We start from the raw sequence: 24,452 nt of genomic DNA, 5'->3' as shown, positions 1-24,452 counted from the left end.
ACCTCTGTGTTGCTTAGTTACAATATTTTCCGTAGAAGTAATTTGAATAACAGGTTTTTTAAAAATTATGCACACAGAATTTATTTCTCGAAATCTACACTTTGGAGGTTTGTTTTATTTTCCCGAGTCAAATGAGAAAGTTCAGGTGTTTATTTCTATTTGAAGTATTGTTTTTACATATGACACTTTATCAACAGTAATTTTTTTTATATGAAAAGTTTATCTTAACCTGTGACTAGTTAGGATTTTTTTAATTGAAAAGGTGAACGAGGGTTACCGTTACATAGGTAAGACAATAAGTACATTTGTTTTTAATCATCATTACCCCATCCCTCGTTATCTCCCACAGTAAATTTATATCAGGTGCTGGTGGTATGTGCCTGTATTCCTGCATACTCCAGAGGCTGAGATCTGAGTAAGGTGGTTTGAAGCCAGCCCAGGCCAAAAAAATCGACAAGACTCCTATCTCCATTTAACAGCCAAAAAACTGGAAGTGTAGCTGTAGTTCAAGCTGTGGGGTGAGAAAGCTATGGAACAGCATCAAAGACCTTTAGTCAAACTCCAGGACTGGCACAATAAACAAATAAACAAAAAGTAATAACATTTACTTCACAGCTTCCAGAGGGAATATAATTGACAAATAAAACTGTGTGTACTTAGTTTTTCATATGTATTTACATTTAAGCTGTTAGTTAATGAAGGGGACACTAGGTATTACAAACTAGTTCAAATGAGTATTTGCAGTTAGAAGATGCTGAAAAACAAATTAGAAATGGACACAAAATTAGGAAAACTTGTTATAAATCACAGGGTAATAATCCCTTACATCCAAGAAGATGGACATTGACTTTCTATTTATATCATTAGCAAGGATGTTGCATGTATTTAAGGCATATCAAAACAAAATGAAACCAAAGTGATACTGGTGTTAAGCTAATTAAAAGGTCCAACACCTGACAAGGTTATTTCTCCTGATAAAAACTAAGACCTACTAACCCCCTTCAGCAAATTTCAACACACAATGAAATACAATCATTGTCATAGGTCTCTACAGGTGATCTCTGGAAGCCTTTCATCCTGTGTAGCAGAAGCATTGTACTCTTTTCTTTATTATTATTATTATCTTTAGGTAGTTGCACAAAGATGTTGCCAGTTAACCAAGCAGTTAATGAATATGATGCATCTTGATCAATGTCACCCATTTCATCATTCTCTCATCCTCCCAACCCCACCTCTTCCCTCAATTTTCTTAATTTCATAGGTATGCATTGAACTGTATGACTGGATTTTCTTTCCCTTCCTCTCTTCATTCCTTTATCTCTCGATGCTTCCTCTTGTCCATCCACTGTTGAGGACCCCACTCCTGATGTTTTCAGGGGGACTGTGAATTGTTCCTTCTAAGAAGTTACACCACTTGACTTCTCCCACAAATCTACTAATATACTTGGATACCATCCTGAAGCGGATATTAATTTATTCATACATTAGTTCTAGTGATAGAAAAACATATATCCTTTGAATCTCTTGGTTTGACTTACTTTAATTAAAGGATGTACCTTTTTTTTTTTTTTTTGGTGCTAGTCTTGGGGTTTGAACATAGGGCCTGGGCACTGTCCCTGAGTTTCTTTTGCCCAAGGCTAGCACTCTACCATATGAGCCAGAGCTCCATGTCTGCTTTTAATAGGTTAGTGGAGATCAGAGTCTTGCAAACTTTTCTGCCCAGGCTGGCTTCAAAACCTGATCCTCAGATCTCAGCCTCCTGAATAGCTAAGATGTAAGGTGTGAACCATCAGCACATGCCATGATATACTCTTTTTATTAAGGTGGTAAGATTGTTCTTTATATTGATCTTTGTGGTAGAATTTACCATTTTCATCGAATTACATTCACATAACTGGTACATTTTATCATATATAAATTATCGGTTAAATTTGAATGATCCATCAAAAGTCATAGTGCTACTTTGGAAGAAATGAACTTCTTTTGATGATCCATTTCATTAGCGCAAGAAGTGAGCCCCCCCAAATGGTCTTATAGGTGTTTTTTCTTTCATAATAATCCATTACTTTATTTCCATATGTCTTCCAGCCAATGGTCCAGATTTTTCAAGAACACTCTTGAAAAGAGTGACTCTTGTGAGAGCAGTGTAGCTGGAATGATAGGCTCACCACCAAGACCAGCTTCTGCTGAAACCCACCTTCTTCTCACTAGTATTACAAGTATGAACTGTCACATCCAACTAATTTCAATTATACACACGCACACACGCACACACACACACATGCACACACCTTACATTTCTTTACTAATTCATCCATCAATGAACAATTAATTTAGTTGGCTATATCTCTTATCTAATGTGTTATTTTATTCAGTATGAATAATAGTACAGATAAACTTCAACTTACTGATCTTACTTCAACAAGATGTATATCCAGAACTAGGACTGCTTTGTTAATATATTTGTTGCTTGTTTTTGAGTCCCTATGTAACTCAGGCAGGTGATCAGTTTTCAGTGATCCTGCTCTAACCTCTGAAACACTGAGATTACAGGCATATAAGTTTTCTGCTGATAATCTTATGGAGGGGAATTTTTAATATGTTAAGCATCTCTTTTCTTTGCTATTTTCAGAATTCTCCAAAATTTCTGGGCAGAAATATATATGAAAGAAAAATAATCATATATGTATATATACATGTGTATGTATATTTGTATTACATATGATATACGTATCAAATACATATGATAGAACATAATATATATTGTATATAATCACATATGAGTATATCATTATATATAATCATATGTCATTCCAAGGACAGTGAAGTTGACAACCAAGACTAATCAACGTCTTGAGTTGATTAACCTTGGCTGTCAACTTCACTGTTATTGGAATGTACATGATTATTTACATAAATTAAGGATCCTTGTAATGATTAACCTCTGTTATCTGTTTCACTGGATTAAGAGACATTTAAAAAGTTGGTTTAAACAGTTGGTAAAGCTTACTTCTGGGTGTGCCAGTGGGAGCATTTTAAGAGCAGATAGATAGGTAGCTCAGTAACCAATAGGAAAACACCAAGCCTGGAGGCAGATAGCACCATCCAATCAGCAAAGGGCTCTTATGGAACCCAGGGGAGCTCATTGAACATGAGCTCAGTCCTAGCATGCCAGTTTCCGATACTGTCCCTGTTTCCTGTGGATACCAGACTTGAAGCGTCAGCTTTGGGACATAGGCCTGGCCCCAGAGGATCTCTGGGGAGCTGTAAGGCCATGCGCCTTGGGCTAGGATTGTCTCACAGGTCTGCCTCTTATTCTGAGAAGCTACCATTTTCCCTGGTTCTTCAGCACGCAGATGGCTGTTGTGGGACCATTCAGTCTCTGATTGTGTGAGCCAATCTAATTAATCCCTCTCATAATTATGTATATTATATTTGTTTTGTTTCTCTGGAGAATCCTGACCAATGTAGATTTGGATACCAGGAGGGTCTAGCGGACATTTTAGGGATGAATAACCTTAATTGGTTTCTGGTACTGACTCTCTAATTTGATCAAAGCTAAAATTACCAAGGACTCTTCTAATATCATGGCATTGATATTCATAGTATGAACTGAATTTAGATATAGATATATATCCAATGGATTTGATACTGCTTGCTCACCACTTGTAAGAATGTAAGAGGCAAATAATGTAGTTACTGTACATAAGGTATTTTGAAACGCTTTTGGAAAACTAAGGAATAAAATGATGCTGGCTGGTTATTTCTTGCACTCCTGGATGATGTAATAAAGAAAAGAATGAGCTCTGAGATTCCAATTCCCAGCACCAGATGCACATAAATAACCTAAAAGCTTACAAAGTGTGCCTTAAGGGAGAACTTTCTCTCTTGTAGCCATGAGAACAAAATTATTCCCCATTAAAGCCAGGGCTCATTGTGCAGTTGACTGAATTGCAATGCAAACTCAACCATCAGATTCATAGATAGTTAAGGAGATGTGTTTGGGTGGTAAATCAACAAGCTGTAGTGTTTAATCTCAATTGTTGACTTGGTTGAGGGTGCCTAGAAAATTGGTGCAAGGTGTGCTGGTGAAAGCTTCCAGGTGAGGGAGAAAGGGAGGGAGGGAGAGAAATGGAGCGAGAGAAAGACAGAATGAGTGAGGCAGTCAATGAACAGAGTGAGAAACACTGAAGGTGGGTCCACCATCAATAGACCTAAGGTAGAGGCTGGGTGGAACAAAAACATGTGGAAGAAGGAAAAGTGTGAGCACACAGATGTGTGCCTTCTTTCAGTTGGTACAGTTGGTGTCATCCTGACATGAGACTTCACATTCTTCAGTTTTGGGTGTGTTAGCTGGTCCTGGGGCTTGAATTCAGGGACTAGGCACTGTCCCTTTTTCTTCTCAAGGCTAGTACTCAACCACTTTGAGCCATAGCTCAACTTCCAGCTTTTTGGTAGTTAATTGGAAATAAGAGTCTCATGGATTTTCCTGCCCAGGCTGGCTTTGAACCTTGACCCTTAGATATCAGCTTCCTGCTTGGTTAGGATTATAGGCGAGATCCACTGGCCCCAAGCTAGACTCTTCAGTGTAACATGCACATGTGATTCTCCATGGAGCATTCCACCCTTGGCTACAGAGCGGGCTGTATTCTTGGGCAGCTACCAAATTTCTTATTTCTCCAGGTCACAGAGGCCATTGTGGTGTTATACAGTCTCTGATCATCTAAATCAGTCTAATAAATCCTCTCATATAATTTTATAATATACAATACATATAATGTATATCCCACTTATAATATATATCCCATCCTATATAACATGTATTGTACATCAGATATATAACATATAGTATATATATGCAATAATCATTGCATAAATTTCATGCAGCATATACCACATTGTATATTGCTTATTACGTACAATATAATGTGATATAATATATAATATATAACATATAACATTGCCTACTGCATACTGCATATCATATATCACATACAATAAATAATATATGATATATTGTTTTTCTCTCCTCTTCAGGAGAAGCTTAATGCAGCCATGAGCTTCTTTATTTTTACTTTTTAACAAATGGTGGAGTCAAGTTGTTTAGCAATTACACAAATTTATTATTCCTTTGAAGGCTGTTTTCAAGTGTTTGAAGTATATTAGAATTACTAAGTGAAGATCAAGGGAGACATATTTCTTGCCCACACATAGTTTAACAGCTAATAAAAGAAAACAAAATTGTTTCTAAATTATGCTAAGTGGTGATAAAGAAGCTATGCTCCATCCTAAAAAGGCAACTCAGCTGATCATAAGGTTTCACAAAATTATGTAATCATGAGCCATACTTTAAGATCATGAGCTGATCATGATCTCTAGTGTATTTATTTAACCAAAACACATACTGAAAATGTAAATGTTTACCTGCTATATATAATATATATTACCCACATTTTACAATTGAGAAATCTGATATTGATTTATGTTTCTATGAAATAGCCAATATTACCAAATATAAGGTAAGAAACATTTCTTCATGTTAGTACTGGGATTTGAACTCAGGGTCTGGGTACTGTCCCTTAGCTTTTTCACTCAAGGCTAGCACAGTACCACTTTAGCCATACCTCTACTTCCAGAGCTTTTGCTGGTTAATTGGAGATAAAATCTTCACACACTTTCCTGCTTGGCCAGCTTTGAATCTTTGCATCTCAGCCACTTGATTAGCTAGAATTACAGCCATGAGCCATTGGCTCAGGGTTTTGAAACTGGAAGCCATTAGGATATTTAGGACATGCATCCCCTGATTAATGTGAAAAAGTGCCAGAACAAGTATATTTGGAATATAAGAAACTAAGACAACAGATTCTCTCTCTCTCTCTCTCTCTGTCTCTCTCTCTCTCTCTCTCTCTCTCACACACACACACACACACACACACACACACACACTTGACCACCACTGTAGACATAAATTATGAAGGTGAGGCCCCACAAGAGAACTTGTAGCCATACAACAAGAAGAACAAAGAAAATTGGTAAAAGATGCAAACTTTGGGAAGGCATATTTTGGAAGCCTGTGGGAAAGACAATGTGTTGTAGGAACAGGGTGGCTTTGTGTAGAAAGAAGCTGAGAGGTCACGGAAGAAGCCACTTAGAGAAGTCCCTGAGCAGGGTGAGCAGGCTGGCAGGGGAAGATGAGGTATGTCCTGATCTTAGAGATAGGCCAATCTCTTTGAACCTGAAAGAACTCTACTCCTACTTTGTGTGACATTCCAGGGAAACTGTGGATGGTTCCCTCTCAGATAAGTGAAAATTTCCCCTAGATAGAAATTTCTACATGGGAGGCAAAAGCCTAAAGTTTCAGGGTAGATTACTTCATACTTAGATTCAGTAAAGTGTAGATAGTCATATAGAATGCAATAGGACACAAAGGGTCAAAGCTAATGGAAATAGACTGAAAGGAAGAAATCCAGTGAGGCCTGTCTGTATGGATTGTTCTTGGACCCTTGGTTGTAGAATTTCATTTCCTTTGAGAAACAAAATTAGTAAGAGAAGATACAGAAGATCTGAGTCTAAATTTTCTTCTGACACTTCTGCTGTCACTTCACTTGGGGGCATGTTTAGAAAACCATTAAATTATTTAGTTAACCACTATTTAATTAACCATACCCCAATCAGGAGTAACTATTTAATTAATTTAGAACTTAAACATATCCCTTTATATATTTTTGGCTTTCTTCTGTTTTTGTTTTTCTTTACTTTTCTTTTTTATTATTATTATTTTGTCAGACATTTTTATGCCTCTTTTTTTTCCTCGAGACCAGACTTGAACTTGGTATCTGATAGTTTTGGTCACTGTCTGGGGCTCTACCACCTGAACCATGCCTCCAAATCCTCTCCCTTTTGCTTTTGATTGGCTCAAGAAAATTGAATTCTATGAAGTGTTTGGTCATTTCATTTCCCTTGCAAGCTCTGTAGATGATAGAAAGTGACTGAGTAAGAAGAATGATTGCTAGCTATTATTTTAGAGAAATAATTCTTATGATGTAGAGAAATGATCAGATGGTGTAATCTATTTGATGGATAAAGGAAGGATATCCTTGGATTTGGGACATAACTAATACCTTGACAGAAAAAAAGGAAATTAATAACCTTCATTGGTGTGTTTGTGAGGTGGGGATTAAACTCAGCTCACTTGGCTTTTTTGCTCAACACTAGAGCACTACTACTTGATCCACACCTTCTTCCTGATCTTTTACTGGCTAATTGGAGATAGGAATCTCTTGGAATTTTCTGCCTGGGCTGACTTCAAGTCTCATTCCTCAAATTTCAGCCTCCTAAGAAGCTAGGATTAGAGCCATGAGCCACCAGCCCCTCAATAATGGCCTTTCTAAGGGAAGTATAATTTGTGTATTATAAAAACTTTTGGAACTTTTGGGGTGCACTTTGATGTAATGATGTTTATCGTTCTTTAGGAGGATACTAATTTTAACTGGGCACTAGGAGCCTAACACCTGTAATCCTAGCTACTCAGGAGGATGAAATGTGAAGATCAGGGTTTGAAGCCAGCCCAGTCAGGAAAGTCTGGAGACTTTTACCTCTAATTAACTACAAAAGAACCAGAAGCAGAGCTATGACTAAAGTGCTCGAGTGCTGGTCTTGAACAAAAAAAGCTCAGGGACAGCACCCAGGCCCTGAGTTTTTGAGTTCAAGCCCCAGGACTGGCACATAAAAGAAAGGTACAAATTTCATTTAAATATTTCTATCTTCACAATAGTAATTATTTCTAAACAGCACTGCATTAGCTGTCTTAGCTAGTTTTTAGCAAAGAAAAAAATATCAGAAGATATACAATTTAGAAAATATTTTATAGTGGTAGTATTTAATTTTTTTTTTACTTCCTAAAACAGCTCTAGTATAGGCAGTTAGAACATTATTTCTACAATCTCTGGAAACAACTGGATGATTTCCTTATTGATTTTCACTAGTCTTTGAAAAGACACGTATATGGAAAAACAAATTATTACAGGTTCAGTGGTTTAAACAGTAGGTTGAATTTGAAGAAAATATCAATGTTAAAATTTAGCTGAATTATATATAGACAATAGCAAATTCAGATTTCATTACATGTTATCTAAGGTTACATTCTTTCATTTCTATGTTGTTTTCAAAGAAATTGTCCTTGGAACACAGGTTGAAAGGGCTGTGAAATGCTGATTTGATAGTTCTTGTCCTTCTGTTGTTTTGATATTTTTCTAGAAAACTGGCAGAAACAAAATGAAAATGTTCTTCTTCCAATGAGTTTAATTCAACTGTCAGAATGGAAGTACAAAGGATTTTTCACCATTTAAGAGAAAAAAGGAGCCAAAAGAGAGAATCCAGAATTATATATAGATGTCTGTGTGTAGGTCTGTGTGTATAGCTATCTATAGTAACATGTGTTTCTCTCTATCTATGTCCATATATAGCATACTATATGTGTCCATAAATAACTGTATATATATATGGTTATATATATATGTATACATATATATGTGTGTGTGTCTCAGATAGAAAAAAATTATCAGAGATTGAAAATGCTAGCTAATAGTTGGACATTGGCAGCTCATATATGTAATTTTAGCTACTCTTTCTGTTAAGGATCGTTTTTGCTATTCGGGGGTCTTTTTTTGTTCCAAATGAATTTTTGGATTGCTTCTTCTATTTCCTTGAAGAATGAGGTTGGAATATTGATAGGTATCACACTGAATTTGTAGATAGCCTTTGGAAGTATTGCCATTTTCACGATGTTGATCCTTCCAATCCAGGAGCATGGGAGGTTTTTCCACTTCCAAAGTTTTGCTTTGATTTCCTTTTTCAGGTTTTTAAAGTTTTCATCATAGGGGTCCTTCACTTCTTTGGTTAAGTTAATTCCTAGATATTTTATTTTTTGTGGGGCTATTACAAAAGGAGATGCTTTCCTGATTCTAACTGCCCTGTTTCTCATTCAGAAAAGCCATTGATTTTTGAGCCATTGATTTTATACCCTGCTACTTTGCCAAAGTTTCTAATCATCTCCAGTAATTTGGGAGTGGAGTCTGTGGTGATAAGTGGGCTAAAGACTTAAAGAGAAACTTCTCTGAAGAGGAAATAAGAATGGCCAATAGACACATGAAGAAATGCTCAACCTCTCTGGTTATAAAAGAAATGCAAATCAAAACAACATTGAGATCCCACCTCACCCCAGTTAGAATAGCTATATCAAGAAATCTAATAACAACAGATGCTGGAGAGGATGTGGCCAGAAGGGAACCCTACTGCATTGTTGGTGGGAGTGTAAATTTGTTCAGTCACTTTGGAAAGTAGTATGAAGGTTCCTCACAATACTTCACATAGAGCTCCCGTATGAGCCAGCAATCCCACTTTTGGGCATTTACCCAAACAATCACAAGCAAGGCCATACTAAGGCTACCAGTACAAATACGCTTATCGCAGCATTATTTACCATAGCTAAGATATGGAACCAACGCAGATGCCCCTCAGTAGATGAAGGGATCAAGAAAATGTGGCATATATACAATGGAATTCTATGCTTCCATCAGAAAGAATGACATCGCCCCATTTGTTAGGAAATGGAAAGACTTGGGAAAAATTATATTAAATGAAGTAAGCCAGGCCCAAAGAAACATAGGTCCCATAGTTTCCCTTATTTGCAATAACTAGTATATGTCTGGGACAAGTAGAAAAGGTCAAAAGCTATGCACATATGACCAGGTAAGATGAAGCTAAGCAAAATGATCCCCAAGATAGGGACACAAGTGGTTTTTTTCTTTTTTGCTATTGTTTCTAATGTATTTATAATGTGATTTTTTTTGTTGCTTTGTATGTTCCTCCCCCATGGGATAATCCCTGCTTTCATTGTATTTGATGTTGCTATAATTTGGGGAGGAGAAGGGAAAAAACAAAATGTTTAAATAGGGATACAGGTTGACCCACTGTAACAATGATATGTACAAGACACAATGTTGAAAGATGAATTTTATAATTTAGGCAGGGGTAGGGGGGTGACCATGGGGGTGGGGGAGTGTAGTTTTGGAAGTGAGAGGGAAGGAATGGTAGGGGAAAAACAAAGGAGGCAACATTGCTTGATAAGAAATGTATTCATTACCTTGCTCATGTAACTGTAACCCCTCTGTACAGTATTTGCACAATAAAAAACTTATTTAAAAAATGGTAGAATTTTTTTGGAAAAAACAATACTACTTTAATGTTGCTGGCTTTTTTTCAGATTGTTGTAATTTCAGATTGCTCTTTTTTAAAAAAAATAGCTGGTTTAAATGTTAATCAAAATTTTAAATTAGTGACTTAGAAACACAAATAATTTTGACCCCAAGGGGAAGAAAAACTCAGAGGCAAATATTTATTTAAATTTAACATTAACTGCAGACACACTCAGAGCAACTTTTCTTTCTTTTTTTTTCTCCCAGATAATAGTATGTGTTTCAAAACCGATTATGTATGCTTGCCAAGATTTTGCAGTTAAAAACACAGTTTTTCAAATTGTTTTTTAATCTAAAGAGAAATAAACATTGGCATGCTATATAATCTGTATATTTGGAGTGCATTTTATTACCTTATAAGGCACATGTTCTTATTTTATGGTCCAGTGAGCTTATTAATTGAAATTGTTTTATAAATCCCCATCCTCTTGACTATTGAAACCATCTGAATCACTCAAAAATGAAGAACTTGGCTCTGAAATATCTATTGCCTGTCTAGCTCAGTAGGGAAAAAAATGTTCCTTTCCACCTATGGTCTCCATTTAAGCAAGCTGAATTAGAGAGGAAAAAAAAGGCAGTATTTAAATTCTGACAAGAACTGGTTCTACCAGCTACCAACAGTCTCTTTGTAATCATAATTATCCTTGAATGTTGTATCTGGTGCTTACTAGCCACAGTTATTTAGGTGAAATAAATTACAACTTTACTGAGAAAGAGTTTTGTCAAGGCTGTTACTCTAGCAGGAACCAAAAGTTTGTAAACTTTTGGAAATTTAACAATTGTGATCTAACATAGAAATCTTCTTGTAAGAAGTACAAGTATTATTTAAAAACCAAAACTTGGGGCAAGGGGAGGATTGGGTGGGGGGCCTGGGAGGGGGAGGCTGGGAAGGGTTGTGAAGGGTAAACAAAGGAGGAGGCTGCAATGCTTGATAAGAAATGTACTCATTATCTTGCCCATGTAATTGTAACCCCTCTGTACAGTATTTTCACAATTCAAAAAAAAAAAAAAAAACTTTTCATCTCCTGGCTGCATGTCACCCAGCTGGTGACTTGAGGCTGTCATCCTAGCTACTCAGGAGGCTGAGATCTGAGGATCACTGTTTAAAGCCAGCCTGCACTGGAAAATCCTTGAGACTCTGATCTCCAATGAACCAACACAAAGCTGGAAGTGAAGGTAGGGCTCAAGTCATAAGAGCACCAGCCTTGATTGAAAAAGCTAAGGGAGAGCACTCAAGACCCGAGTTCAATCCCAGTATACTCTCTCTCTCTATCTGGCATGCATGTGAGCACACACACATACACAGTGACCCATGACAGTGAAAATAAGTTCAAATAAGTGTGCTAATGTTTAATACAAAGGAGAGAACACTTCCATTGTGTGATAACCTAAGGTAGCAACCCATTAGATGTGGAGCCAGAAGAACCCTTACATGTCCTCTACCTGTGGCAACACATTGCAATCACATAGACAGAGCCTCACCTAGAGGAAGTCCAATGGCCCACTAGCTGTCCAATGCTCTCAGAATCGAGGCCCGTCTATCCTGGAGAAACCCCTCCCCCACTCCCCATGCTCCGGGAGATGCCTTCCTTTGGACTCATCTAGCATGAGCTCTGTTGATCTCTTTCTTCAATAAATCTTTTCTGTTTTACTTCTCTTTCTTTGTGTGTGGGTGAACTCATCCTCCAAGACTATCGAAACAATGGGCCTGGTCTAGGGGAGCGGTTTTCCAGTGTTACAGTGAGCAGCCCTTTGTCTTCTCCACTCACAGCCTCCCCATCCAACCCATGGCTCCAGTTCTAGTTCTTCTGTGCATCACTACCTCCTTGCATCACTCCTTCCTTTCAACTCCAACAACACTGAATTCTCCTGGCCACAGTACCTACATAGCACATCGTGTTTGTTTTACCGTGTAGCTGCTGTTTTTGTTCTTCTCATCAGGGTCTGGTATTTCTTGGATTATATTTCCTATTGAGAATCTGACAAAAAATTCTTTATTTTCTCCCAGTGCGAGGTGGTGGTGCTGGTGAGAGTTTACTTACTTATACAATCATTAGGAGCCCCTGAAATGTATCCGTGGACTAAGAAAGATGGAAGACTTGAAATAGAATATGGTTTTTTGTTTTTTGTAAGTGTCAGTACTGGGGCTTGAACTCAGGGTCTGAGTGCTATACCTTAATTTTTTTGCTCAAGGTTATCACTCTACAATTTGAGCCACACCTTTACCTTTTGGTTTTTTTAGTGGTTAGTTGGAGATAAGAGTCTTCTGGACTTTGCTGGCAGGGGTGACTTCAAACTTCCATACTCTGATCTTGCCTAGCCTTCTGAGTAGCCAGGGTTACATAGGTTTAAGCCATCAGTGCCTTGCAAAACATAAAGTTCTCTAGGGCTATGGAATTTGTTGGAGGAGATGAATTTGTTCAACATGTACTATGTGGGGAAATATCATAAGGAAACCCCTTCACAAGTATATGCCAATTCAAAAATATAAAGAATTTATTACTAGCTGAGCCATTCAAAGTCTTATAAAAACATTGGACAATACTGACAAATTTATTCTTTGAACCGGAGGGTCTATATTTATTACAAAAATAGTGAAGATCACAGACTAGTGTTCCTTATTGTGGCAACACTAATCTTTACACTTCTTTTACCCATTAATTTGCTAATTCATTCATTTAGCATAATTATCTTGAATATTTACTGTGCTCCCAGGTATTCTGTTAAATATTATTATTTTAAATATTGGGAATGCCAGAAGAATAAAAGGGTCTCAGTCCTGAGGAGTTTCTGGTAAAAAAAAAAAAAAAAAAAGACTGATGAAAAATTTAAAATTGAGCCAGTACCCTGTGGGTCACGACTGTGATCTTAGCTACTTTGGAGGCTAAAGTCTGAGGATCACTGTTGAAAGCCAGCTCAGGCAGAAAAGTCTTTGAGACTCTTCTTCCCAATTAAACTACCAAAAGTGCCAGAAGTGGAGCTGTGGCTCAAGTAATAGAGCATTAGCCTTAAGCACAAAAGTTAAGGGACAGCACCCAGGCCCTGAGTTCAAGCCCTAGTACCAGCACACACAAACAAAAAGATTAAAATTGAAAGGCCAATTTTAATTGTAATAAAGGAGGAGAGGAAGCAGAAGAAGAAGCAGAAGCAGAAACAGAAGCAGAAGGAGAAGCAGAAGCAGAAGCAGAAGCAGGAGGAGGAGAAGGAAGAGGGAGAAGAAGAGGGGGAGGAGATTGGGGGAGGAAGAGGAAGGACCACTATGAGGAATTATCACAATGGAATCAACTCAAAATTTCTAAGCAACAGAATTAGAAAATCATTTTCAAAAAGCAGACATTAGAAAGAAATAGTCCCCACATGGTTTTATTTACCCTCTGATTTGTTGTTTAATTTAGCAAGTATCTCTGGCTTGAATCTAATTATTTTGAGAATGCCATCATTTCCAGTGAAATAATTTCATTTCTTTGTTCACTAAGCAAGTAATGAAGCTTTGTTTGTCCAAATTATAAAAATCAAAGTGTGACCAATTGATTTCTGTCATAGTTAAGGTTCTTTGGCTATGAGACATAAATTGTCTTTCACTGACTTAAAACCAAAACATAAGCAACTTTGAAATTAAAATATGGAGGGCATTTATTAGCATATTCTGGCCAATATCTACCTAGTTGACAGAAAGAGGTGTTTCAAGGCTAGCTCTCTAACCATTAAAGTTATTATGTTGGAAGGAATGACACTGACCAAAAAACATACTTACAAACTGACATGGAATTTAAACTCATTTGTGTAAGTGAAAGATGATAAAAATACTTAAAATAAAGAAAGTTCAAACAGGAGATTACAGACATGACCTTGGACAAGAGAGGAAGTAAAAGATCAGATGGTGAGGAAGAGGAAGTAAAGGCAGGGTGATGAATGGAAATTTGAAAAGTTAATTGAGGGAAGGAGGAAAGAACAGCTAGAAGAATTCTTTTGCCCATATGGGCGAATCTAGCCAACAAACAAAGCTTTATAGAAGAAAACTGACCCTGAAGCCCCTAATGCCTGGGGCCATTTGCAACTCTGAATATGCATTTTCAAAGGAAAAATTTAAGTCCTATAATAAATTTGTTCCCAAGTAATTAATTAAAAATAGAGGCTACACACAGTGGCGAACACTTCTGTGGAAGAAGCCAAATCATGAAAGCAAAGCAAAGCAAGGAACAAGTCCTTCTATAAGCTATGATTTTATAATCAATTTATAGCTAAAGAAAATTAGAATACACATACATACAGTCATTGGATTTTCCTTGTTTTCCCTCACAGCACTGTTTCACTGTCTACTTTTTAGTTAAAGGCTTGCTGTCTTTTTGATACATTTATATATAGATATATAGCTATATATTATTATAATTATCTTTAGTACTTGTACAAAGGAGTTTCAATTCAACAATCAACTGGTGAGTACAATGCAGTTTGATCAGTCACCCCTTCCATCATTCTCCCCATCTCTCCCAGCGCTACCCATCCCCCCAACTTACCGGCTTCCATTTCCATGGGAGGGAGGGGGGAGTGTAGTTGTGGAGGTGGAAGTGAAGGGAGGGTGGGGGAAAACCAAAGGAGGAGGTAACAATGCTTGATAGGACATGTACTCATTACCTTGCTCATGTAACTGTAACCCCTCTGTACATTATTTTTTACAAAAATAAAATATATTTATATATTGAATATTATGACTCTGCACTTACCCTTCCACTCTCCAGTCGACTCCCCCTGCTTGGCTTCTGCTACCTCCCCAAACACAAGTTCCAGCTTCCTGGTATTTGATTTTTTGTTGTTGTTGTTAAATTGTAGTTCGCTATTCAAAGGAGTAATACCACTGCAAGGCACCCCTGCAATCCACAAACATATTTTCATTGTATGTATACATTTGTATGTGACCCTATGTAAGAGTACATATATATTTATCATTTAGATCTAAGTTCCACGTGGGAAAGAAAGCATGTGTCCTTTGGTCTCTCTGAGCCTGACTTACTTTAATATATTTTTTTCCATGTCTTCTCCACAGCTATATACAGATTTCTGGAGAAATGAACATTTTCTAGCCTTGTTGACATGATGCAGAAACAGAAACAAAGGTTCTGGAACATTCTCCCTAAGGTCAGACACAAAAATACAAGTTATATGGAAGTAAAGTGGAAAAAGCATAATCCTAGAACTGCTCCTAATACTTTGTGTCAAAAGGGAATAGAAGTCAGGTGCCGGTGGCTGAGGCCTGTAATACTAGCTACCCAAGAGGCTGGGATCTGAGGATTCTGGTTCAAAACCACCCTGGGAAAGAAAGCTCTTGAGAATCTTATCTCCTATTAACCACCGAAATACCTGAAAGTGGGTCTGTGGCTCCAGTGGTAGAGTGCTAGCACTGAACAAAGAAGCTCAGGGACAGTGCCCAGGCCTTGAGTTCAAACCCCAGCTCCACCTCCTCCACCCCGCTACCCTCCCATCTCACACACACACCACACAAAAACACAAAAGAGGATAGAAATCCTATTCTTGTTTTCAGAATATACAGACTAGTTAAATTACAGCTGAATGCCATTTCATATTTTCTGTTGACAAGGTTCTTCACTGGGATTAAAATCAAACACTGCAATGCTTTAGGTGCTAATGAGAATGACCGTCAATGCGCTTAAAAATCATACAAACAGAATGCTTAGTTTATCTACTTAGCTTAATTTCATCACACACTACCATTACTTACAAACACAGGCTATTGAAAAACAAACAGCCATGCAACTGAATAATAATAATAGAAGCATAAAAGCATTGGTACTGGAAGCCATATACCTGCATCAGACTTTGTCACTATGGGCTCCAACAATGAGTTCATGGCATAGAGGGAGAGGCAAACAAGTTTAGATGGAATGAAAAGTGTTATTTTTTTACAAGTGTATTCTTTGCTAAACCTTTTTTCCCTCTTACTGATTTGGAAATAAATTATGCTATATAAAAAGAAAATTTTTTAGCTGGTGTCAGTGACTTACGCTTTCAGTCCCAGCTATTCAGGAAGCTGAAAGAAAATAAAGGGGTGGGGATTTGGGGCCAGTGGGGAAGTGCAGACTGACTCCATCTCAACCCACAGCTCTGTCTAGTGCCCCACACTTGTCACCCTAAGTCACATGGGATGCTGATTGGGAGAATTACTGTTCTGAGCCAGATCAGGTCAGCAAGAATCAATCCATCTCCACAGAGGAAAGCTGAACATGGTAGTGCATACCTATAGTCCCAGCAACAACTGAAAGCCTAAAGGAAGGGGTATGACAGGCCAGGTAGAATACCCTGTCTAAAAATTAACTAGTGAAAAACAGGTTTTGCTGGGCACTGGGGGCTCACGCCTGCAATCCTGGCTACGCAAGAGGCTGAGATCTGAGGATCGCGGTTCAAAGCCAGCCTGAACAGGAAAGTCTGTGAGACTCTTATCTCAAATAAACCACTAGAAAACTGGAAGTGGCGCTGTGGCTCAAGTGGTAGAGCGATAGACTTGAGCTGAAGAGCTGAGGGACAGCGCCCAGGCCCAGAGTTCAGGCCTCACAACCAACCAAAAAAAGAAAGAAAAAGAGCAACAGGTTTTGCTGGATAATTGGAGATAAGAGTCTCATGGGCTTCCCTGCTGAGGGTGGCTTCCAGCCTCAATCCTCAGCTCAAAGCCTCCCTCCCCAGTAACTAAGATTACAGACGTGGGCCACCTGTAGCCAGCTTTCTTCTTCCCAGTCGTGGGGCCTGAACTCTGGGCCTGGGTGCTGTCCCTCAGCTCTTCAACTCAAGGCCAGCACTCTACCACTTGAGCCACAGCGCCACTTCTGGCTTTTTCTGCTTATGTGGTGCTGAGGACTCGAACCCAGGGCCTCATGAGTGCAAGGCAAGTGCTCTACCACTGAGCCACCTTCCCAGCCCCATACCTTTTCCTATTCTCTTCCCTCTCCTTCCTCCTCAGCCCTCTAGTCTCCTCTCCACCGCTATTATTCTAATATCTTGTCTCTTTTGCTATGGTCAGTTCTGACATCTGTGATTCTAGTGCAGTGAATAATATTTTAGTATTTTTCCTCTGTTGCTGACCTTTCAAAAATACTTAGTGCTGCTGGCTACTTGGCGAAGCAATTTCCACTAGACTTTGATGACAATAATCTCTTCATTGTACTCCGAGTTATCTACCAATTCTCAGTTCCTTTTCTATCTTCTCTTCCTTTTACCAGTTTTTAAATGTTGAGGTTTCTGGAATCTTGGATTCTTTTCACTTTTAATGCCTCTCCCTTTCCATTATGTATATAGAATAATTCTTAGATGTATACCCACAGTCTAGAACTTTCCCCATTAAAACATTCATTTTGTCTACTTAACTGCCTGCATAGGTACTTTTGACCTATCACTAATTGAGTTACCAAAGTCTAATGAAATCTGGTTTTCATCTAGAGAGAAACAGCCTGGCACCCACCCAAGAACCCATCTGATAATTAGCATACTAACAACTTTAAGCTCAAGGAAATCCTTTGAACTCCAGGATCTTTTTCTATCCTTCCTCCCTCATTCCTCCTGCTCTCACTTATCCAGCCCAAGTGGGTCGCAGAAACTAGAATTCATCTTTCCCAAAGCAAGATCATAAAACCCAGTAAGATAATGACTTTAACCTTTAACTTTGTCTCATCTCTCTCTGAGGAGCTGACCCTGAAGAATTCTCTGATCCATCTCTAAGCCCCTCATTCCAGAAGGGTCCTATCTGTGCTACACAGAGTCTCTAGAAGACTCTGAACAACAGGCCGTGCAGGATCACCCTCTCAATATATTGCCATTAGGTTATGCTCTTGTGTCCAGTTAAGTTCCAGTTGGCTGTTGGTTCTTCATTGAACATAAACATAAAGACTGATTGTCCGGCTGGATGCCAGTGACTCACACACACCTATAACCCTGGCTACTCAAAAGGCTGAGAACTGAAGATCGAAGTTCAAAGTCAGCCTGGGTAAGCAAGTTCATGAGGCTCTGCTGTCCAATTAATTGCCACAAAAAGCTGGAAGTGGAGCTGTGACTCAAGTGATAGAGCAGAGCACTATTCTTGAGCAAACCAACAAACAAAAGCAAAGCGACTGTGGCCTGGCCCTGAGTTCAAGCCCTATGACTAGTGCAAAAACAAACATGATTTTTTCCCTGGAGTCCTTGGGTCTTCATCTCTGAAAGCTCTTCTGTCGTGTCAAGTTGTATGAAATAGATATCAATGTATTCTATGAATGTATCTTTGTCTAGCCTGGAGCCTTGCGGGGAGGGGCGCTAGGCAGCCTTCTCTCCTCTAGGCTGAGGGATTTGTTTCCAGATGTAGGCTGCTTCCTAGTACATCAATAGCAGGAAGCCAGACGGCTTCACAGTATTTTCTATGTGAAGAAAGAAGTCAAGGCCTCCGTGTGATCATATGACATCAACATCCCCAGAAGCACCCCTAAGGACCACTGCATCGTCACCAATTGTTGTGCTGGGTTCTTTCTAGTCCCTTCTTCCTAGAGAAGGTCTGTTGAGATACACCATCATGAGGGACATTGCTCCATTCCTCCCTTCCCCTCTCTCGTTGATCCCCTTCTCCCCCTTCTCTTCTCCTCTATCCTCCCCTCCTCTCCCCTTCCTTTCCTCTTCTTTCCTCTCCTCCTTACCCTCTTCTCTCCTTCCCTTCCCTCCACTTTTTTTCCTCCTCTTCCCTCTCCACCTCTTCTCTCCTCTCTCCTTTCTTTCCCTCTCTTCTCTTTCCCTTTCATCCTCTACCCTCTCTTCGCCTCACCCCCGCTCCTCATCTCTCTCCTATTTTTCCTTCTTTCTCCTTTCCTCTCTGCTCTTCACCCCTCCCCTCCTTTTTTCTCCTCTCCTCTTTTCTCCCCTTTCCTTTCCTCTCTTCCTTCGCCCTCTCTCCTTTTTCCCCTCCCATCTTATTCTCTCCCCTCTTTCCTGTCCTCCTGCTCCTCTCCTCTCTCCCCCACCCTCCTAGACATTTCCAAATACACCCAACAGAAGGCAAAGCTATACCAGGTCTGTTTCCCGTGTCCTCTTATGAGATAGCCCCATTTGCCCTATGGTGTGCATTCGCCTTTGCTGTAATAAGTAATAAATTCAATTTGTTCTTTATCAGGTAATTTGCCAGAATCATGTACTTTCTCTTCATATAACTTACTCCAATAAAAATAAATAAATACATAATTATGTAGACAAGTGCTTTTTTGTTGTCCTGTCATCTTCTATTAACTTCTGCAGGTCTCATGATGACATTTCCATGCATGTAGATAATGTATTTTGGTCGTATTTGCTCTGTCTCTTATTGTTCTTTCCATTTTCCCTTCCACACCCCTAATACCCCATTTACATTTCCCCCCTTATTTCCACATCTGAGAGAAAATATATACTACTTGCCTTTGGGAGTTTGGCTTATTTTGCGTCACCTGTTAATCTCCACTTCCATTTTTTTAACTGCAAATGATATAATTCCGATCAAGTGGGGGTTTTGTTTGTTTGTTTTGCGTCAATCCTGGGGCTTAAACTCATGCCCTGGGCACTGGCGTTGAGCTTTTTTACTCAAGGTAAGTGTTCTACCACTAAAGTCATAGCTCCACTTCTGTCTTTTTTGCTGCTTACTTGGAAGTAAGATTCTTAAAGACTTTCATTCCTAAGCTGGCTTTGAAACGGTCCTATTTCAGCATCCTGAGTAGCTAGGATTATAAGCATGAGCCATGGGTGCCGGGCTTGTGATCAGGGGATCTTTGCCTTTCTTTTACTAAATTCAAGGTCCTGGAGAAACAGGGACCTTGTGGACCTTGAACACTGGTGGCTCATGCTTGCAGTCCCAGCTGTTCAGGAGGCTGAGATCTAAAGATCGTGGTTCAAAGCCAACATGGGCAGGCAAGTCCACAGTACTCTAATATCCATCAAAAAGGCAGAAGTGAAAGTATGACTCAATTGGCAGAGTGCTGGGTGAAAAAGTTAGGGAGAGTTCAAGGTTCTGAATTTCAAGCCCCAGGACCAAGAAAGCAAGTAAGAAAGAAGAAAGAGGTTTAATATGGCTTCTGGAGATTTCAATCCATGATTTCGTGGCCCCTCAGCTTCTGGGCCTGTGGTGAGTCACTGCGGGCAGCATGTGTACATCACCTTGCTCACATCAAGTGACAAGAAGCAAAAAGAGAAATGGGAACAGAGCTATGGCTCCAATAACATAATTTCTTCCTCCTGGGATCCTTCTCCTAAGTTCCCAATAGCACCACAGACTGGAGACCAAGCACTCAACATGTGGACCTTCAGGTGATTGAGATCCAAGTTATGCAAGGGCTCTCAATACACAACCCAGAAAACATTCTCATATGTGATACACATTATATATATTAGAATTCATATCATACCACATATTAACATAGTGTACCCATATGTTATATATTAATATAATTATATACCATGTATATTATATATTATGCATATATGTGTTTTATTCTATATTATGTTATATATTATATAAAATATGTGATATATGTTCTATAGATCACATATATAGGTTATATAATGCTATATTTTATATAGTATATAGCATATTATATATTACTATATTATATATAATAATATGCAACAATAATGTTTTGATTTATACAATATGTATCTTGGAAAACTGTGCATCATTTCTAAAATACTTGCATAAATAAATGCTATTTTGGAATCACAGGCCATGTAAACTTTGAAAAATCATTAATTAAATGTTTAATGGATGAGTCTAGCAAATGCCTCCTGGCTGCAAGGAGGAATAGATTTATAAAGGTTAATCGATCTTGCTTCTAAGAAATCTGCACAGAGAGTTTTAGTACTGATTTTATTCTGTGGTATATCTCTTTTATATATTTATTTACTTATTTAGCCAATACTGGGTCTTGTCAGGGCCTCACACTCCTATTTTGTTTTTTTGCTCAAGGCTGGTCCTTGAGCCACATTTGAGAAGTGAGTAGTAGGAATTTTTGATTTCCTACAATTTTACCAAAATTCTCATTGCATCAAAGCAATCAGCTAAGAGAAAAACCTAATTGAGAGCTAAGGAGTTCATATGGAATCATCAAAAATCCACTTGAATTCTGAATGTGGTAGTGCATACCTGTAATCTCACAGCTACTGGGGAGATGAAAAATAGGAGGATCGCAGATTGAGACCAGGCTGTGTAAAAGCATGAGGTCTTCTCAAAAACAAAAGAAAGCTAAAGAAAGGCTAGGGACCTGGCCCAAGGGTTAGAGCACCTGTCTAGAAAGAGTGAGGCTCAAAATTCAAACCCTAGTAGAGCTCAAATAGAGGGGGAGGAAGAGGGAAAGGGAAAAGGAATGGGAGAGGAAGACAGAGAGAAAAAGAGAGAGAGGTCCTCCCTACTTGAGACGTGTAGTCCTACTTTTCCATTCAGAGAGTTAGCACAGCTGAACAGCATTTTCTCAGTCTGTCTCAGTACTAATTTAAAGAATTTCTAGAAATTCTAACTTATAGAATGTCTTTGTTCGTTCTACATTTTTAGTTCCTTCATTTCTTTTTCTTTCCTAGTTCTATCCCGGAAAGAAGTAGTTAAAGGCCACTGGCTCTGTTTAATTTACTGACTTTATTTGGTAGAATGCTCCCAAGGGAAAGAAAAAGAAAAAGTCAGGAAATGAAATTAGGCAGATGACCCAGGCTAATTTTGTAAAAATGAACCTCTGATTAAGTGGCTTAATGGTATTTAGTAGGAGGAAGGGACCTTATCTATTGAATTCCTTTTATAAGATGTCTTTGGTTAAAGGATTACTCAGAGCAACTCTACAGTGCAGAGTTTTGTGAGATGGAAAGATTGTATTTTTGAGTACACTCTGCACGGTGAGGAAAGCTTCCAGTCGCCCTTGGTGATCCCTCTGCTACCATGGGATAGACACAATGTCTGTAAAGGAGGGAGGAATGTGAGGAAGACCCAGCTGTGTCTGCCTTGTAGGCTTGTCCTGATTGCTGTATGCTCATAACAAAGCCTCATACTAGATCTGGTCTCTAATTTTAGTTTGATTTGAAATCAGTCTAGTATATCACCTCACAAGTGTGTGTGTGTGTGTGTGTGTGTGTGTGTGTGTGTGTGTGTGTGTGCATATACCGCATACATACACCCACCAGTACTAGTCCGTGAAGTCAGGGACTTTTGTTCTTACTTGGCTTTTTCGCTCAAGGCACTCTACCAATTGAGCCACACCTCCACTTCGGCTTTTTGCCAGTAAATTGGAGATAAGGGTCTGTGGGCTTTCTGGTCTAGGTTGGTTTGGAACTGTGGTCCTCCGATTGCAGCCACATGAAGCTAGGATTACGGGAATGAGCCACTAGCACCAGGCTTGTAAATTCATTTATTTTGTACAACTGCAAACACATAATCGTAGTGTCTTCATAGTGTTTTATTTTAGGGAGGTACAACACAGCTTTTTCGTTGATGGATAATTTTCTTAAGTGCTATGTAAGTGTTCTGTGATTAAGCTAAGCAGCTCCAAGTAAATGAAGAAATATATGGTGTTTATGAATTTCCGAGATAAAACATCAAAATACGATTCATCAAAGAAAAAATAAATTGGGTTCATCAAAAAAATTTTAAAAGTTGTGCTTCAAAAGATACCTTCCCAAAAAATAAAAAAAAATAAGATGCATATTGCAGAACTGATTTGGAAACTAGGTCAGTGATGAAGGAAGTGCATTCAGAATATGACAGAAGATAAACAGGCAACAGATTTGGGAAGAACTTGATTAAAGAAACTATATGAGATCCGAGCCCCAATGAGTCACATCAGTAATCCTAGCCACCCAGAAAGCTGAGATCCAGACAGCTGAGGTTCAAAGCCTGAAAAGCCCTCTCAATTCTAATACTAATACTAAAATATAACCAATAAAAACGCTTTATTGAGTTTATTGCCAAGCAGGCAAGCCAAGTAAACACAGGGCCCTACGATCAAACATCAGTAAAGGAAAAACAGGTGCATGTAAGCCTATCTGTGCGTGCATGCGCATGGGTGTGCCCCCCCCCCCACACCAACATATGTGAATGGCTAATAAACAAATCAACCTCTCCAGACCATTAGTCATTACAGAAATGCAAACTAAGATTGCAAAGAGATACTACTACATTTCCTCCAAAACAGCTAAAATCAGAAGACAGTTTGGCAGATTCTTTCAAAAATGAACATAAATGTACCATTCTATTCTTAGCAATCTATTAGACAGAATTGAAAACATGTGTCTCTATACACATTTATATAAGAAAGAATATAGCAGTGGCCTTCTAATATCCTCAAACTGAGACAAAACAAATGCCCATCAAAAGCCAGTGCTTGTGGCTCACTCCTGTCATCCTAGTTACTCAAGAAGGTGAGATCTGAGGATCTCAGTTCAAAGCCAATCCAAGCAGAAAAATCCTTGAGACTCCTATCCCCATCAACTACCAAAAAGCTGGAAGTGGTGCTGTAGCTCAAGTGGTTAAGTACTAAACTTGCAAAAGAGCTCAAGGACAGCACCCAGTCCCTGAGTTCAAGCACCAGCCCAAAGACACAAAAACAGACAGACAGACACACACACCCCAAAAACAAAACAAATGCCCATCAAGCAAAATGTGCTATATCCACACAATGCAGTAGTATTTACTAGGGAAAAAAAAGAACAAGCTACCAATCCATGTTGAAGCTTGTCATTCGAGAGAAGAAACAAAATGCAAAAGACTGCAGGACTCATGATTCATTTTTATAAATTTTTACAGAAAGGCAAATTTTATTTTATTTTATTTTATTTTTGTGGGTTGTGTGGCCTGAACTCTGGGCCTGGGCACTGTCCATCAGCTAAAGGCTCAAGGTTAGCAATCCACCACTTGAGCCACAGTGCCGCCAGTTTTCTGGTGGTTTATTGGAGATAATAGTCTCATGGACTTTCCTGACCAGGCTGGCTTCAAACCACTATCCTCAGATCTCTGCCTCCTCAGTAGCTAGGAATAGAGGCGTGAGCCACCAGCACCTGGCCAGAAAGGCAAATTTTTTTTTTTTTTTATTGTAAAGATACTATACAGAGGGTTACAGTTACATGAGCAAGGTGATGAGTACACTTCCTATTGAGCATTGTTATCCCCTCCATTGTTTTCCCCCTACCATCCCTTCCCTCCCTACCTTCCCCGAGGTTCTTTTTTTTTTT

This window comes from Dipodomys spectabilis, unplaced genomic scaffold (genome assembly GCF_019054845.1).
Source record: "Dipodomys spectabilis isolate Male_0828 unplaced genomic scaffold, ASM1905484v1 ptg000039l, whole genome shotgun sequence".
NCBI classification, from domain to species: Eukaryota; Metazoa; Chordata; class Mammalia; order Rodentia; family Heteromyidae; genus Dipodomys; species Dipodomys spectabilis.
This window is presented reverse-complemented; position numbering follows the sequence as displayed.